The sequence below is a fragment of the Pogonomyrmex barbatus genome, unplaced genomic scaffold (assembly GCF_055798465.1).
Source record: "Pogonomyrmex barbatus isolate J1 unplaced genomic scaffold, ASM5579846v1 scaffold3, whole genome shotgun sequence".
In the NCBI taxonomy this organism is placed as follows: domain Eukaryota; kingdom Metazoa; phylum Arthropoda; class Insecta; order Hymenoptera; family Formicidae; genus Pogonomyrmex; species Pogonomyrmex barbatus.
In genome coordinates, this window is record NW_028297127.1 from 9,990,525 (window position 1) to 10,005,910 (window position 15,386).

Here is a 15,386-nt window from a genome sequence, read left to right on the forward strand (position 1 = left end):
TTTTTGTTATATAATATGATTGTTTCAGTTATTTTGAAATAAAAGTAAAAATATAAATATCAAAAAGTCAATAGTTTACGAGGTATTTTATATTATATTCTAGTATATTCTAACATAAAATATAAAATATCTCTTAAATTATTTATTTCTTGATAAATGTATCTTAATACTTTTATGTACAGAATAATGAGATAAATTAGTATAAAGAAAACACATAGTTACTTTTCAAAAAAATTATGTATTTTGTAGTTATGCAATTACGTACGGCTAAATGAATTAATAATTATATGGTCCCCTTGAAATCCTACAACTTTTATCTGAAACGTTTTTCTGTATCTTCCATATTTTTCGAGATATTTTGATGTAAAAGTTAGAAAAGAACATCCTGTATTAACAATAAGTATTGACATAATATAAGATTTTTATTTGTTGTTTATAAACAACAACAAGAAACATAGCCCATTTCTCGGTAAGTAGGATCTTGATTGCTGTTATAACAATTACATTGTTAAATAGAAAATTATAACTAACATTTATATTACATGTATTAGGTGTACAAAAAAGTTCTGAGCTTTAGATTTTATACAACCGAAATAACAATTTAAATTTTATATATCTTGCCGCCTTTTTGCGGTTTTAAAGCGTTGACATTTGGCCTTCTAAAATGCCATACGGTTTGGCGTTTGATGCACATAATCTCATAAATCAGTAGTGTTCACGATGGCAATAACAAAAGAGCATATTCGATTTTCTATCCACTTCGCGTTTCATCTGAAGAAAAATGCTGCTGAAGCCATTGCAATGTTTGTGCTGCATATGTAGAGAACACTGTAAGTCATACTACATGTAAAAGATGGTATCAAAAATTTCGCCAAGGAGATTTCAGTTTTGAAGATGAACCGCGTGCTGGACGCCCTCAAAAGATTGAAACGGACGAATTGCAAGCACTGCTGGATATAAACTCTGCGCAAACTGAAAAGGAGCTTGCAGAACAGCTTGGCGTTACGCAGCAAACCATTTCCGTACGTTTACATACGATGGGAAAGGTTCAGAAAGAAGGGAAGATGGGTTCCACATGAATTGTCAATCCGAAGACAACAAAAATCGTCGGTGTGACACTCACTTTGCTTTCAAAGTTCCGGAAAAAAGATTTTCTGCACAAAATCATTACAGGCAATGAAAAATGGATTCTTTGATAACCTAAACGTAGAAAATCATGGGTTGATCCTGGTCAACCTTCGACATCGACGCCAAAGCCCAATACCCACGCCAAAAAGATTTTGCTCTGTATCTGGTGGGATTGGAAAGGTGTGTTGTATTACGAGTTGTTACAACCGGGTGAAACAATCACGGCAGACCACTACCAACAACAATTTACCAATTTGAGCGATGCATTACAAGAAAAGAGGCCATTTACTAGCCAAGGACGTTGTAAAGTGATCTTGTTTCATGACAATGCTCGACCACATGTTGCGAAAGCGACTCAATATCATATCTTTGCGTTAGCCTCAGAACTTCTCCCGCACGCGGCGTATAGCCCAGACATGGCGCCTTTCGATTACTATTTATTCCGGTCGCTGCAGCATCATTTGGCTGATACACATTTCATGAGATTTGAAGAGATACGAAAATGCATTGATGACTTTATCGCTTCGAAGCCGGTGAGCTTCTATCGTCAAGGAATTCGCAAGTTACCCGAAAGATGGCAAAAGGTCGTTGTTGCAAACGGGGAATATTTCGCTAATTAATATTTTTTGTTTGTTTTTGAATAAAGATTGAATTTTACAAAAAAAAGCTCAGAACTTTTTTGTACACCTAATACAAAAATAATATAAAGAATAATTATCCTCGACTGATATCCCTTTTTAGAAATACATTTATGATCACTAACAATTATGATCCTTCACTATGTGACGGACCTGAACGCGCAAATAATGGACAACTCGATTGGATATTTTTAAACGTTTCCTATTTGAAAACTACTGTATGTTTAATATTTTGGTATTAGAACTATCGTCTCTAAATGACTTCAGGAATCTGCCATTAGCAAGTAGTGCGTTAGGTCTGGGACACTCTTTATTTATTCTTATATATCTTGTAATTCAATAATTTCATAATAAATTTACTATGTATACAATTGTTAAATGATATCAGATAATTACTATTCTTGTTCCTCTACCATATACGGGACAAAGATAGACTGATAGTCTTTTTTTGTGTCACATTTTCTTTTTATAGTCGTATCCATGTGCGCAATATATTGGTATGTATACTACACGGATATCACACATATACAAAGTAGAAGCGAGACAAGGACGCACAATCATATAATCTTTCTTTGTCAAGCTATCAATATGTTACCATTGAAATTTCCTTATATATATAAATTTAATAATATCCGCTAAAACGTTTTTATTCTTCGGAGAAGCTATATTGCCTAATAAAATCTTGTTTTAAAAATATTCCTTATATAACTATGCAGATTGCTATAAAGCCGGATTTTGCGTTTTGACTCTCAAAAATTTATAATAAATAAAATAGGCTAACCGCACGTGATCCGCGAAGAGCTATACAATCTGCACGTTATGTTAAATTTTATTTCGATCTTTTTTCCAAAAAAATGGCTCTATAGCGATCTGCTAATGATTCTACTGATTACAAATATCACGATTTTATACATGATTCTCTTTGTATTTTAACTATAATAATGCTTTAGCATTTTCGTAATTCGCAGCCGGCCGTGAGAGGTCTCCATGGTGTCTCCTGTCGACCCTTAATATATTGTTTTCATCGGAAATAGAAGTGAGGGTACGTCCCCTTGAGGAAGGAAAGAACGGAACGGAGTAGCGGAAAGGAAATATAGTGGGGGGCTAACCAATCAGAATGATTTCCATTCCATTTTTCTCATGACCGGGTTCCCATGGCAAACATTTAACAGAACGGATTTATTACGGAATACGTAAATTTAACCTGTTATTGGATACATCATTGGACGGCCCGACGTAAAGTCACTTTAACCGTTCTCTTCATCCGAGAAGACATGCAAAGAAAAAAGCAATTTTCGCACTGTTTGAGAATTGGCTTAATTGTTATAAAAGTATTGGGACTGTGAGCGATTTCCCGATAGTCGATGCCGCGATTCGTTTAGTCCATATCACAAATTTCACCCATGAATAGTTTATGTCTATTCTCATTATTAAACGAGTTCTTGAACTGCCCTGTCCTGAACGAACATTAAATGAGGCGACACACCGTTAGAGTTTGAGAAGAGTCTGAGTTGCACTGTATTTGACAAATTTTGAAGAAACTATATTAATGCTTCTCGAGCGAGCAAGCCCAAATCCGAAAGAGGAGACCGAGGATTAACTCGCCGACGTGAACACCACGTGGTGAGCACAAGCGCGTCACTATGATGTACCTTCGCAATAGTCCGGCGGCACTCCCCATCACGTCACTTTGGGTAAGCGAGTCTCGAGAGCAGAGCTGTCCCTTTGTAAATTTATCACTGCACGAATCACGATAGCCAAGCATTACCTCGAGCGATATGCGATGCGTATAATGACCGAAACATAAGAGAACTAGTGAGAGCGCGCATAAAGAAGGAGGCTGTGAACGCTCCCAGACGACCAATTTCGGACGATCATGCATAATGCATGCGTCCGTGAGGTGCTGCTATCAAAGAAAGAAACATCTGCGTGCGACTTTCATTGAGAAAATATAAGATCATTCTCGAACACGCACGAATATGATAATATTATAAATATATATTATAACATCATAATATTAAATATTATGATATTAAAATATTTTATCTTGTGGCGGTCACTGCCTCGCGAACGCACCATCGACACACCGTCGCGCGCAGTCCCGCGCAGCATGGTGGTTCGCGTGCCCGCCACTAGATGACGAATCGACAAACCACTTTCTCGTGTCTGAAACGCTGCAGCGGAGCTATATAAGAGGCACTCAGCATCGCTCTTCGCCTCGGTCGCCTCAAACTAGTTTACTGGTACGAGCTGCACTGCGACGCCCTCCGAGCTCTGGAGGCAAGTCCTGGCCTCACTGCTCATCATACGGCAGTTTTTTCCTGCTGGAAATCACCGACCAACCTTCGGTCATACTCCCCGCGGCAGTTAACGCCGCGGATACTCTTCCGGCCTTACCTCTGACGGTTGTGAACGCTGCCATATCCTTCCGGCTTACGTCTGACGACCGTGAACGCCGCCAGGTCCTTCCGCCTTTACCTCTGACGGCCGTGAACGCCGCCATATCCATCTCGCTTCTCTCTCCTACGGACGTGTTCCTGCCAGCCGTGATCACCGCAGCCACACTACGCCCACGAAGGACTCTCGCGGCCAGCGATGCCGCTCAATCCGCCCGTGTCCGGGCGACCTGCTCTAGGCCGCAGTCTCAGCACGCCGATCTCCATCAACTCGGGGAGCCGCTGCTCAAGGAGGACCTCCGCCGGCGTGCTTCCTCTCTAGGGGCCGCCCACGACGACTCGTCATCCCCGGGACGATCAACGCTGCTCATCATCCAGAAGTCACCGGCACCACAACGCTCGCCGCCACTGACCGCGCGGCCATCCACGTCGCTGGACACACACCTCCCTCGCCGTGCATCGACGAGGAGGGACGAATCGCCGGACGACGAGCCAGGCGCCCAATCGGTCGCTGCAAGCAACGACTCCTGAACCTGTTCGGGTCGGCTTCCTCCTCCGAGGACAGCCTGCCCGGGCCACCGACTCCGTCCGCAGGGGACGCATCGAGGCCCTCGACTTCCTCGAGCGCAACAGCACCCGAGTGACCACCGACTCCTGGCCGCTCTCGGGAACTCGACACGCAACAAGATAGGCCGTGGCAACTCTGCGCCATCGAGCTCGGCCACGTGCAGCATCGGCCGCCGCGCCGCGACACTCGCCGCTTCTACACCGAAGCCGCCACGCAGATCGCGGGACGGCCACCGGCCCAGGTCAACGCTCACCCCCCGGCCGCGCCGAGGAGAAGCCGGGGCTCGTGCGAGGCGCAGGGAGCGGCTACAGGAACCTGCGCGCGCACGCGCAGAGACAGACGCGACCGAGTCGCCCACATGTTTATCTCGCGGGACCCAAACCAAGTCCCGCCTGCCTTTGTAACATTTTCCTTTGCGTTTACAAGAATATAATGGCTTTTAATTAACTCAGCGTTCCTTGATTGTTAGCGTGCATATAACCTTCACATATCCTTCAGCTTGCGTTCCTATTATTCAACGCATAGCGATACTTGGCTGCTAAACCTTCCGCTTTGCTTGGTGCAGACGCACCGTTGGTCCGCCACACAGCTGGTCGAGGACAGATACTCCCCTCGGACTGAGAATCAGCTTTCACAGACGATTGCGGGCGACGCAGTGCAGCAAGTCACACTCTCGCTCGAGACGCTCGAGACGCGGCGCACACACGCAATCATCATCCACCAAACACAACATCCAGCTACATCACAGCCAACAACACGCCACCACAAATAGACGACAATAAACTGGTGACCACAGAGTGCTACAATCTAAACTAAGACTCGGTTGCGCCAACATTATTTTGGCTTTAATTGAGACATAAAACTTTAAATTTATTGTACTAAAGCAAAAACACTTAAAGTATTTTAATTTGTTTATATTATTAAGATTAGTATAAAGCTTTTTAGGTTACGCTTTTGCTTTGATACAACAAGACTTAAAACTGTAAGTTTGTTATAAATAATATAATAAATAAAGCTAGCGGCATACAATGCTTTTTTCCTGCTGGTTTGCTAGCTGGATTTGCGTGTTTGAGCTCTTTTTTTTAGATTTAAAAAAATATATCATTCAAAGATAAGAGCTCACTAAGCACGCAAATCCAGCTAATAAATTAGCAGGAAAAAAAGCATTGTGTGCCGCTGGCTTAAGATTATTTGCACTATACTGTATTATAATGCAGTATCTCTGCAAATTTGAAAGTCCCGTCAGTCCTGATTTACAATGTGATTTAAGCCTTAAACCATAAGAAATTGACCAATCATAGATCTCGAAGAATAGAAGAATAATCGATATTGCATTAGTGCAGTATAGTGCAGATAATCTTATTTATTATATTATTTATAATAGTTTCACGACTCTTCGTAAAACATGGATCAAAAAAAAGACTCGTGGCAAAATATTACCTCGAGAAAATATTACTATGAAATAAAATATAATAGAATACAGATTTGTATTTGCACCGCATAAATGTGTAAATGAGTTAGCTTGTTGTTCCTGCTGACTCTTAAATATTTAATTATAATTATCTGAATAACTCACAAAACTTTTTAATGACACTTCATAACACTTTATACAAAATACAAACAATTCCATACAAGAACATTATTCAATTTAGCTTCGATTAATTTCTCGGGTTAATTATATAGTATAAAAATAATTAATTAATTACAATTAATTGAATGACTCATAAATCTTTTCAATTACACTTTAAAACTCTTCATACAAAATACAAACAATTTAAAATAATAATTCTTTGAACCGGCATACTTCTCGGATTAAGTACATATTGTATTAGGAGCGAATTAAGACATCAGTGGAAACTAAATCAATGGCTGCGTTCAGCAGACTCAACTGTTGGAAAGCGATTGAATGAGCTGTAACGTCCGCAGAAAATTAAAACTTGCGGACGTTCATCCGAAATGACGTAGGTGCAGTTGAGCGATACCTTAGATTAACGCATGTGCAATTTTAAATATTAAGATATATAACTTTTATCATTTTATAGTCTTATATATATATATATATATATATATATATATATATTTATTTCTCTTTTTTTTATATAACTTTTATTATTAAGATAATTAATAGTAAAGCGAGAATTCATTTTCCTTTGTCTTGCGATAAGATATAATTTTATTTTATTACTATTATTATTGTTTTCTTTTGGATATATGTATTTTTGGATATATGTATTTGGATATATAATTTGGAAATATAATTTTATAACTTAATTTTCTTTTTCTCAAATCACTTCTTCTTCGGTTCTCAATGCTGCAACTATAGAAGAGACAAAGGATCGTTCGATGATCTTAGTTTATACTAAAGGGGAGGCTTGTCGCACTCAAATATTCCTAATATAAACTTTCCAACGAAGGGCTAGCTCGGAGAGTTTTTCATTGCGCAACGAAAATTTAACCGAAAACGAATTAAATGAATTCTCGTTTTAATAATAAGATTTATTATTAAGTATTAACGATATCTCCGAAAAAATATTAGGTCTTAACTTTATTTTTCTTTCTTTCTTTTCCTATTTTCGCGTAAATAACCGTAACACGAAATAAAATGCTCAGTCGAGAAGTACTTTGTTTGCCCCTACCTTTTGCATCGGACCCTACCCTAGAGGTACGACTTGGATGCAGACACGGCAGTTCTCCGTAACGAACCTCCAGAAAGTGTAGTCGTCGAATCATTCCACTGAATCAAATCACCGAATCTTTTACTATTAAGGACGAAAACTATTAACTATTAGTGTCGGTCCACAATAAGTATTTAATCTTTAAGTCGTAAGAAATTGACCAATCATAGTCGATTATTCTTTTCATATTCGATTATAATTGGTCAATTTCTTACTTCTTAAAGTTTAAATCACCTATTGTGGACCGACACTTAAGGAAGGAAAAGGAAAGGAAAGAGAATTTGTTAGAATTTTAAACTTTTAACTATTTACTTTGAACCACTTAAGATAATCATTTCTATTATTATTATTATTTAGATTATTATTATTATTATTATTTGATTGGTTGGTTTCTTTATAAATTAAATTCATATCACATTAAATTTATATTACCTTTTTGTGTTGCTCTTTATAGTAACATTTAAATATTGTACTATATTTTTAATTACATTATATTATTATTATTATTATTTGACATCTCCTTTTTATATTGTTGATTAATATTATTAGTATTAAACCTATGTCAAATTATAATTTGTATATATACAGTGTACATATATACACAATACATATATACACAATTATATTTGTATATATAATGTATATATACAGTGCTGATACTTTTATCCACTTATATATAATAATAATTTTTGTCGTATACTTGAAGCTCTTATACTATGTTTTCTAGCCATCATTCCCATTCTTATTTGATATTGTCTAATTTGTTTTTCTATTCCACATATAATTAGGTCTATATCACAATGTTGTTTTATTCACCATTATGATCATGATATATTTTCCATTGACATTATTATTATTATTGTTATTCTATCTGCATTATTATTATTATTATTATTATTATTATTATTATTATTGCCACTTTGTTAATATTGTTTTTACATAACTCTTTATTGATATTTCTGTTTACGTTTACATTGATCTAGGAAATTATCTTTATTGCGAACCAAATCTTAAATTGTAATTTCACGAACTCTAATCCAAATATAATCATATTTAGTATCCATAAAAGTAGAACTCGCCAGAGTTCCTTTTCCCAAACTCATTAACCGTTCTATGCCATCTCGGGACGTAACAGAGCGATCCGTCAGTGCTTATCGATCACAAACAGAGGATCTGTTCTTTTTAGCTGGTTGCACTAGTTTAGAGTTTATCTTTCTTCTTCCAGTGTAAGAAAAAAAAAATAAACTGTGAACTAGTACAATCAGTTCAGCCAAAAAGAACAGGCCTAGAGTCTGCTGGACGCTGCCTTGAGATTTTTGAAGATCACGTGACTTACAGGTTACCTAACTACTTCATTTTAATAATACACGTAAGTCGTGTTAAAACGTAACAGATTGCGATATTGGTTCCTTCGAAGCTTCTTATCCATCGGTTTCTCTGTGATACTGACTTCAGCCGTAAAAATATTGATCTGCGATACATTTGTGCCTGATCTGAAGAAATCGGGTACAAGATCATCAAATAATTTTACATGTACATTTCTCGATGCTAGGTATATCACCACTTTATATATTTACTACATTATAAAATTGAGTGTGATACATTAAATTAAAGATTAAAGTTAATGGATATTAATAGAAATGGATATTGATAGAAATGATTTTCTTATTACAATTATTAACATCTAATAATTTTTCTGTTACGCTTTTAGATTTGTTTCTTTGAAGCTTCTTATTCATCAGTTTCTTCGTGATATTGATTTCAGTTGCAATATTGATTTGCGATACATTTGTGCCTGAAGAAATCAGGTGTGAGATCATCAAACAATTCTACACACGTGTTTCTGGATGCTAGGTATACTATCACTATATACTTACTGCATTACAAAATCGGATGCGACTACATTAAGCATGATATTTAATACTAATCGTATTGCATAACTAATGTCTATTTCTACTAATGTAAATTAAATTAAATTTTAATTTAATTGATTCTTTATCTTTTTCCAGTTCATAGAATCAGAGAAAGATAAAGAGTTAACTAAATAGAGATTAAAGTTAATGGACATTAGAGATTATTAGATAGAAATGGACGTGATTTTCTTATTATAATTATTAACATCTAATAATTTTTCTATTACAGTTTTAAATTTCCTTCGAAGCTTCTTGTTAATCGGCTTCTATGTGATACTGGCTTCAGCTGTAAAAATATTGATTTGCGACACATTTGTAGAAAAATCTTGATCTGAAGAAATTAGGTGCAAGATCATCAAATAATCATAATTATAATAATATCATTATTATATAATATAATAATTATAATAATTGATACTAGTTGCCATTTCCGCTTAAATCTGCCACCTATTTGCTAGCAATTACTGATACTTTGTTTATACTGAATATGTTACAAATTCTATACGAATCTTCCTACGGTCTACACAGATATACGTTTACTATTTTATATAAACTCAACTAAATTATTGTAAACATATGCGCGCACGTGTACGGAATGGAATAGGAATACGAACTATAAATATCCATAGGATGAATAAATAATATCTCATGAATTATAAATATCTTTATTGAAAAAGTATAAAATATTTCGATTCAATATTTGATTTTAACACATGAAATACAAGATAAATATCTTGTAGACTAAGATAATCTTTATAAAAAGATATGTATGTATATATATATATATATATATATATATATATATATATATATATAAATATCTTTTTATAAATATTTATAATTTTTAATACATATATATAATATATATATATATATATATATATATATATATATATATATATATTAATACGTATATATATATATATATATATATATATATATTAATACATATATTTTAACTTGGATTTGTTCTATGATAAGTAAAATACAAATTATTATAAAAAGATAAAAAAACAATATAGAATAAATTTCATTTTTCATATACAAATATAAGATAGTTATTGCATTAAATATTTTATGCAAAATATTTTTTAAAAACATATTTTTCTTCACTGAGTGATGAAATGATCAACCAAAAGAAAAAAATTATATAATCTCAGAGAAATATAGATTTTATAGACTAAATCTATAGAAAATATATAGAATATATAGAAAAACTATTATATTATTTATTATTATAAATGTTATTACGACATATTAGAGGTATTTTGAGGTTTCCATTCTAATAATTTTGCAAAGTCTTCCTTTATTAAGCAAATTTATCCATTTGCTATTAGAAGCAGCTAAAAAATTATAAAATTGTAATAATTTGCAACATTTTGCACAAATCAGAGAAATTAATGAAATGCAGTACATACATTTTGTTTTTTAAATTGTCTACCAGTACTAAGAATCTATAATATACGTGACCTAAACTATAGATCTTCAGTACTGGCAGTGAATATCGGAACGCAGCTTTAAACATAAGCATCAATTCTGATCGCCGTTTTTCTAAATTTTTTATAATTAATTTCTTATCTTTCTGTAATTTTCTAATTTGATTTCTGAATTCCTACAAGACAATATAAGTCACTTACATTGTACTAACTTAAATTTAATTTTATTTTATTCAACACGTCGAGTGCTCTGTACCGATCACTGGTGATTGATATTATTAAATTGAATATGATGTAAAAATGGATAAAATTCTAGAATAATAATATTTGTAATTATATAATTACATAATTAATATCAACTTAATACTTCAATATAAGAAATACATATAAACATATAAATACTTTTGTTTTTAATTATATTAATTTATACATATATGTTATACGTGTGTGTGTGTGTGTGTGTGTGTGTAGATAGAGAAACAAATGAATTAGATCCAACATTCAATTATGTTGAAGTACATTTATATTTTTTCTTCTATCTGGTTACATTTCAATGTATTCTGAAGTTTCTCGTTATTTTCTAGTGATCTATTTAATCTCACATCAAGATTGATTGATTGTTGATTTAACATTTTTATTTTTTTTTTTTAAGACTCTGTAAGTCCTACAGAAGAATGTCTTGAATGAATTAATGACTTATAAATCAATAACAAAACAATATAATATAATTATAATAAAGAGGATATAGAAATTCCTTTTTTAAAGTAGTATTTTCATTTCTTAAAACTTAACAGTCTGATAGTACATCTGAATTTAAATTTTCCAGTTTTGTAATTATATCATTTAATGTTTCTGTCAGGTTATCATAAGCATAAGATGAAATACGTTCATGCGATCATTATGGCCATTATTTTCAAGTAAGGCAATAATACTTAAATTATTCATATTGCAACTCGTTAATATTATTGAAATTTCCTTGTTTATTAATTCTGATTTCTTAGGTACAAATGTATCACAAATCAATATTTTTACAGCTGAAGCCAGTGAAGCTGAAGCCACAGAGAAATCGATTAACAAGAAGCTTTGAAGCTTTGAAGCAACAAATCTAAAACCGTAATAGAAACCGTAATAGAAAAATTGTTAGATGTTTATAACTATAATAAGAAAATTATGTTCATTTCTATCAATGTCTATTAACTTTTATCTCTATTTAATTAATTCTATCTTTCTCTGATTCTGAGAACTGGAAAAAGATAAAAAGTCAATTAAATCAAAATGAAATTTAATTTACATTGGTAGAAATGGACATTAGTTACGCAGTACGATTAGTGTTAAATATCATGCTTAATGTATCGCAGCTACAGACTTCTATATATAATACTAGACCGCTAACAGCGGTGTTTATGATGAAGTTGCATCGCCATATTAATTGTGGAGTAAAAGTCACATACACGATGTAAACACGCCGTCAAAGATTAAGTATCAGGCTTGAGGAACGCGCGCCAGTTCTGACCGCTACGCACATACGCGCTCATTCGTTACTTTTAATTTGATCCACTGTAAAAACTATTCGTCGCACGCAATTTTGCTAAAGGAAAAAGTTATTTCTTTTAGCATAAAGAATCACGTAGTGTACTCCAAATACGGGAGTTTTAAGACACCCTATATACTTTATTTTTTATAAATTCGACGTCATAGGCTTGTCATATCTTCAATATTTCTGAAATCAACAATATTATTTCTTATTTATTTAAATTAAACTGCATTCTTATTCTATACTTACTGCACATTATTAAACAATATTACATATTATTTTTTTTAAACACCAAGTATATTTTTTTAAACACCAAGTATTTTACCCACAATAAAGATGGCTACTCGCATCACGTTTTATCAAATTCATTTTGGTGTTTGTTTACAATACTGCAAGCAGAGCATTGTTTTTATCGTGAATTCTTATACGCGTTAATGGTCCAGTATTATATATAGAAGTTTGTAATCACATCCGATTTTGTAATGCAATAAGTATTGAATGATAGTATATCTAGTGTCTCGAATGCACGTGTGTAGAATTGTTTGATAATCTCGCACCTGATTTCTTCAGATCAGACACAAATGTATATCGCAAATCAATATTTTTGCAGCTGAAATCAATATTACGAAGAAACCGATGAATAAGAAGAAATAAATCTAAAAATGTCATAAAGAAATTATTAGATGCTAATAATTATAATAAAGAACTATGTCTATTTCTATCAATGTCTATTTCATTATATATTTCATTACAGTATTTTCAGAACCTTTTCTCTGATTTAATCTCAAATTCGTGTTTTTACTGTCACATGTGTGCCTTTATATTGTTTTACATCATGTTGAGCTGAAATAGCGGAGAAAAAGTTTGATGGAAAAAATGACGTCCATTTACTGAACATATTGAGACTGCGTTCCTATATTCACTGCCAGCACTGAAAATCTATAATATACGTGACATGAACTATATATTTTGAAACGTACTATTGAAACGTAACCTGAGTATCGGTGACGGAACGCAACATGTTCAGCAGACGCTTACCCAACAGTTGTACATGCACCGGCAGGAATGGTGTTTTGCGCTCGCCGCTACACATACATGCGAAGCGCATACGTCCGTGTCTTCGTGGAGCGCGAAGGAGATCGCGAAGCGGAGAGAAAAAATAAAAATATAGGGGCAATTCGATGTTCCTTCCTCCTTAACGCAAAACGCGCGATCGAGAGAGAAAGCATAAGCGGACGTGATACCAAATTTCAGTGTCAGATCGCTGTCTCACACACTCGACACTAGTGCGAGTGAGAGACCGCGGTGTCTCTACATATCGCGCTTTTCCTACGTCCGTGTCTTCGCGGAGCATGAAGGAGACGCGAAGGGAAAAAATAGTGGGGGCAATTCGATGCATCCTTAACGTAAGGCGCGCGATGGAAAGAGAAAGCAATCGGACGTGATTTCGGTGTCCCTTCGCTGTCTCACACACTTGACACTAGTGCGAGTGAGAGACTGCGGTGTTTCTATACGTCGTGCTTTCCTTTTTTTCCCTCTGATTCCGTTCTGATTAATTATTAATTATTTAATGGTTATTTATTTATTTCATTGATTATTTAAATGTAGTTATTAATTGTTTAAATATCGCGTAATAATTCTTTTGTTATATATTTTAAAAAAAGTTATGTGTAAAATTACAACTATCATTGCGGGTTGGACATTGAATGTCTTACTGCTATCTCAAGCCAATATTAAAAATTATTTAATAAAGTAATGAATTCGCGAAACTATATAAAAAATAAGGAAGATTATATTCAATAATAATAAAAAGTTATTATAAATAAAAATGTAAAAATAATATGAAAATAATTATTAAAATAAATATTTTCGAAATGAACATTATGTTATAAATTTAAAATTTGAATTTGCAATAATGTGATTATAAAAAGTATTATTTTTATATGTTATTCCACGTTCAATTATATCATTTTTATAAACATACTTTAATTGTAAATCTAATTCTACAATCTTACTTATAACACAAGAAGTTAACTTTATTTCAACACTACAAATTTATAAATGCGCAGAAAACTATTACAATGAATCTTCAAACCCACAATGACAGTTGTAATTTTATATACAACTTTTTTTTAAATGTATAATAGAAGAATTATTACGCAACCATAATTAAATAATTAATTAAATCAATAATTAGATAATCATTAAGTAATCTATAATTAATTATTTAATGATTATTTCTCTTCTATTATATATTTTAAAAAGAAGTTATGCGTAAAATTACAACTATCATTGATAATTTGAACATTCATAACAGTTTTACGCGCATTTTTAAATTTGCAATGTGCAAATAAACTTCTTGTGTTATAAGATTGTAGGATTACATTTACAATTAAATGTAGGTGCTTAGAAATGATACGATATAGCGTGAAATAATACTTTTACTAAAAATAATATAATACTTTTTATAATTATATTATTACAAATTTAAATTTTAAACTTACAATATAGTATTCATTTCGAACATATTTATTTTAATTTTTACATATTTATTTATTAATAACTTTTTATTGTTATTGAATATAATCTGCCTTATTTTTCAATATATATTTCGCGAATTTATTATTTTTTTAAATAATTTTTAATATCGGCTGCTTGAGATAGGAAGGCATTCAATGTTTCAATAGGAGTGCGAGCAAGATACAGTGTTGCCTGCTTTCTATAACTCTTAACAATACTGTTATTGTTATGTTGTCATTGCGCATAAAATATAGTTAAAAAAGCTGCGCAACGACAACATAACGATCTCGTCAAGAGTTAGCACAGAATAAGCCTACTGGCCGAACACCGCCGACCAGTCAGCTATTCGGACAAGTGAAACGCCTCTATAGACGTCTCTATCCGCAGTATGAAAAATTTAGAGACTCTGAAAAGGGCTGATCATGGGACAAGCGCAGAAACATCTTTTAATAATCCGTCCAATATCTAGACTGGTCAATAACTTGATTGGGTACTCGATTAGGTATCGAATCAATCAAGTTTGAGAGAAAGTCTGATTGGAACCGAAGTTCTTCCCATATTTCTCTCGTGATTGACTA

The 15,386-nt window shown here is 33.5% G+C and overlaps 2 long non-coding RNA genes across 3 annotated transcripts; one reads left to right on the top strand and one right to left on the bottom strand.

Moving 5' to 3' along the window:
* Window positions 1–8,446: 8,446 nt before the first annotated feature.
* On the top strand, window positions 8,447–9,978 carry LOC105434198 (uncharacterized). The gene is made up of 3 exons (XR_968593.3): window positions 8,447–8,957; window positions 9,117–9,259; window positions 9,548–9,978. It is a non-coding gene; the product is annotated as an uncharacterized LOC105434198 (long non-coding RNA).
* Window positions 9,979–11,259: 1,281 nt separating this feature from the next.
* LOC148936049 (uncharacterized) lies at window positions 11,260–13,661 on the bottom strand. 2 transcript variants are annotated; one of them, XR_016139792.1, is made up of 4 exons: window positions 13,327–13,660; window positions 13,055–13,227; window positions 12,538–12,944; window positions 11,260–12,474 (listed from the first exon to the last, which is right to left on the bottom strand). It is a non-coding gene; the product is annotated as an uncharacterized LOC148936049 (long non-coding RNA). The 2 variants fall into 2 exon arrangements; XR_016139791.1 differs by having other exon boundaries at window positions 12,538–13,227; window positions 13,327–13,661.
* Window positions 13,662–15,386: the final 1,725 nt, after the last annotated feature.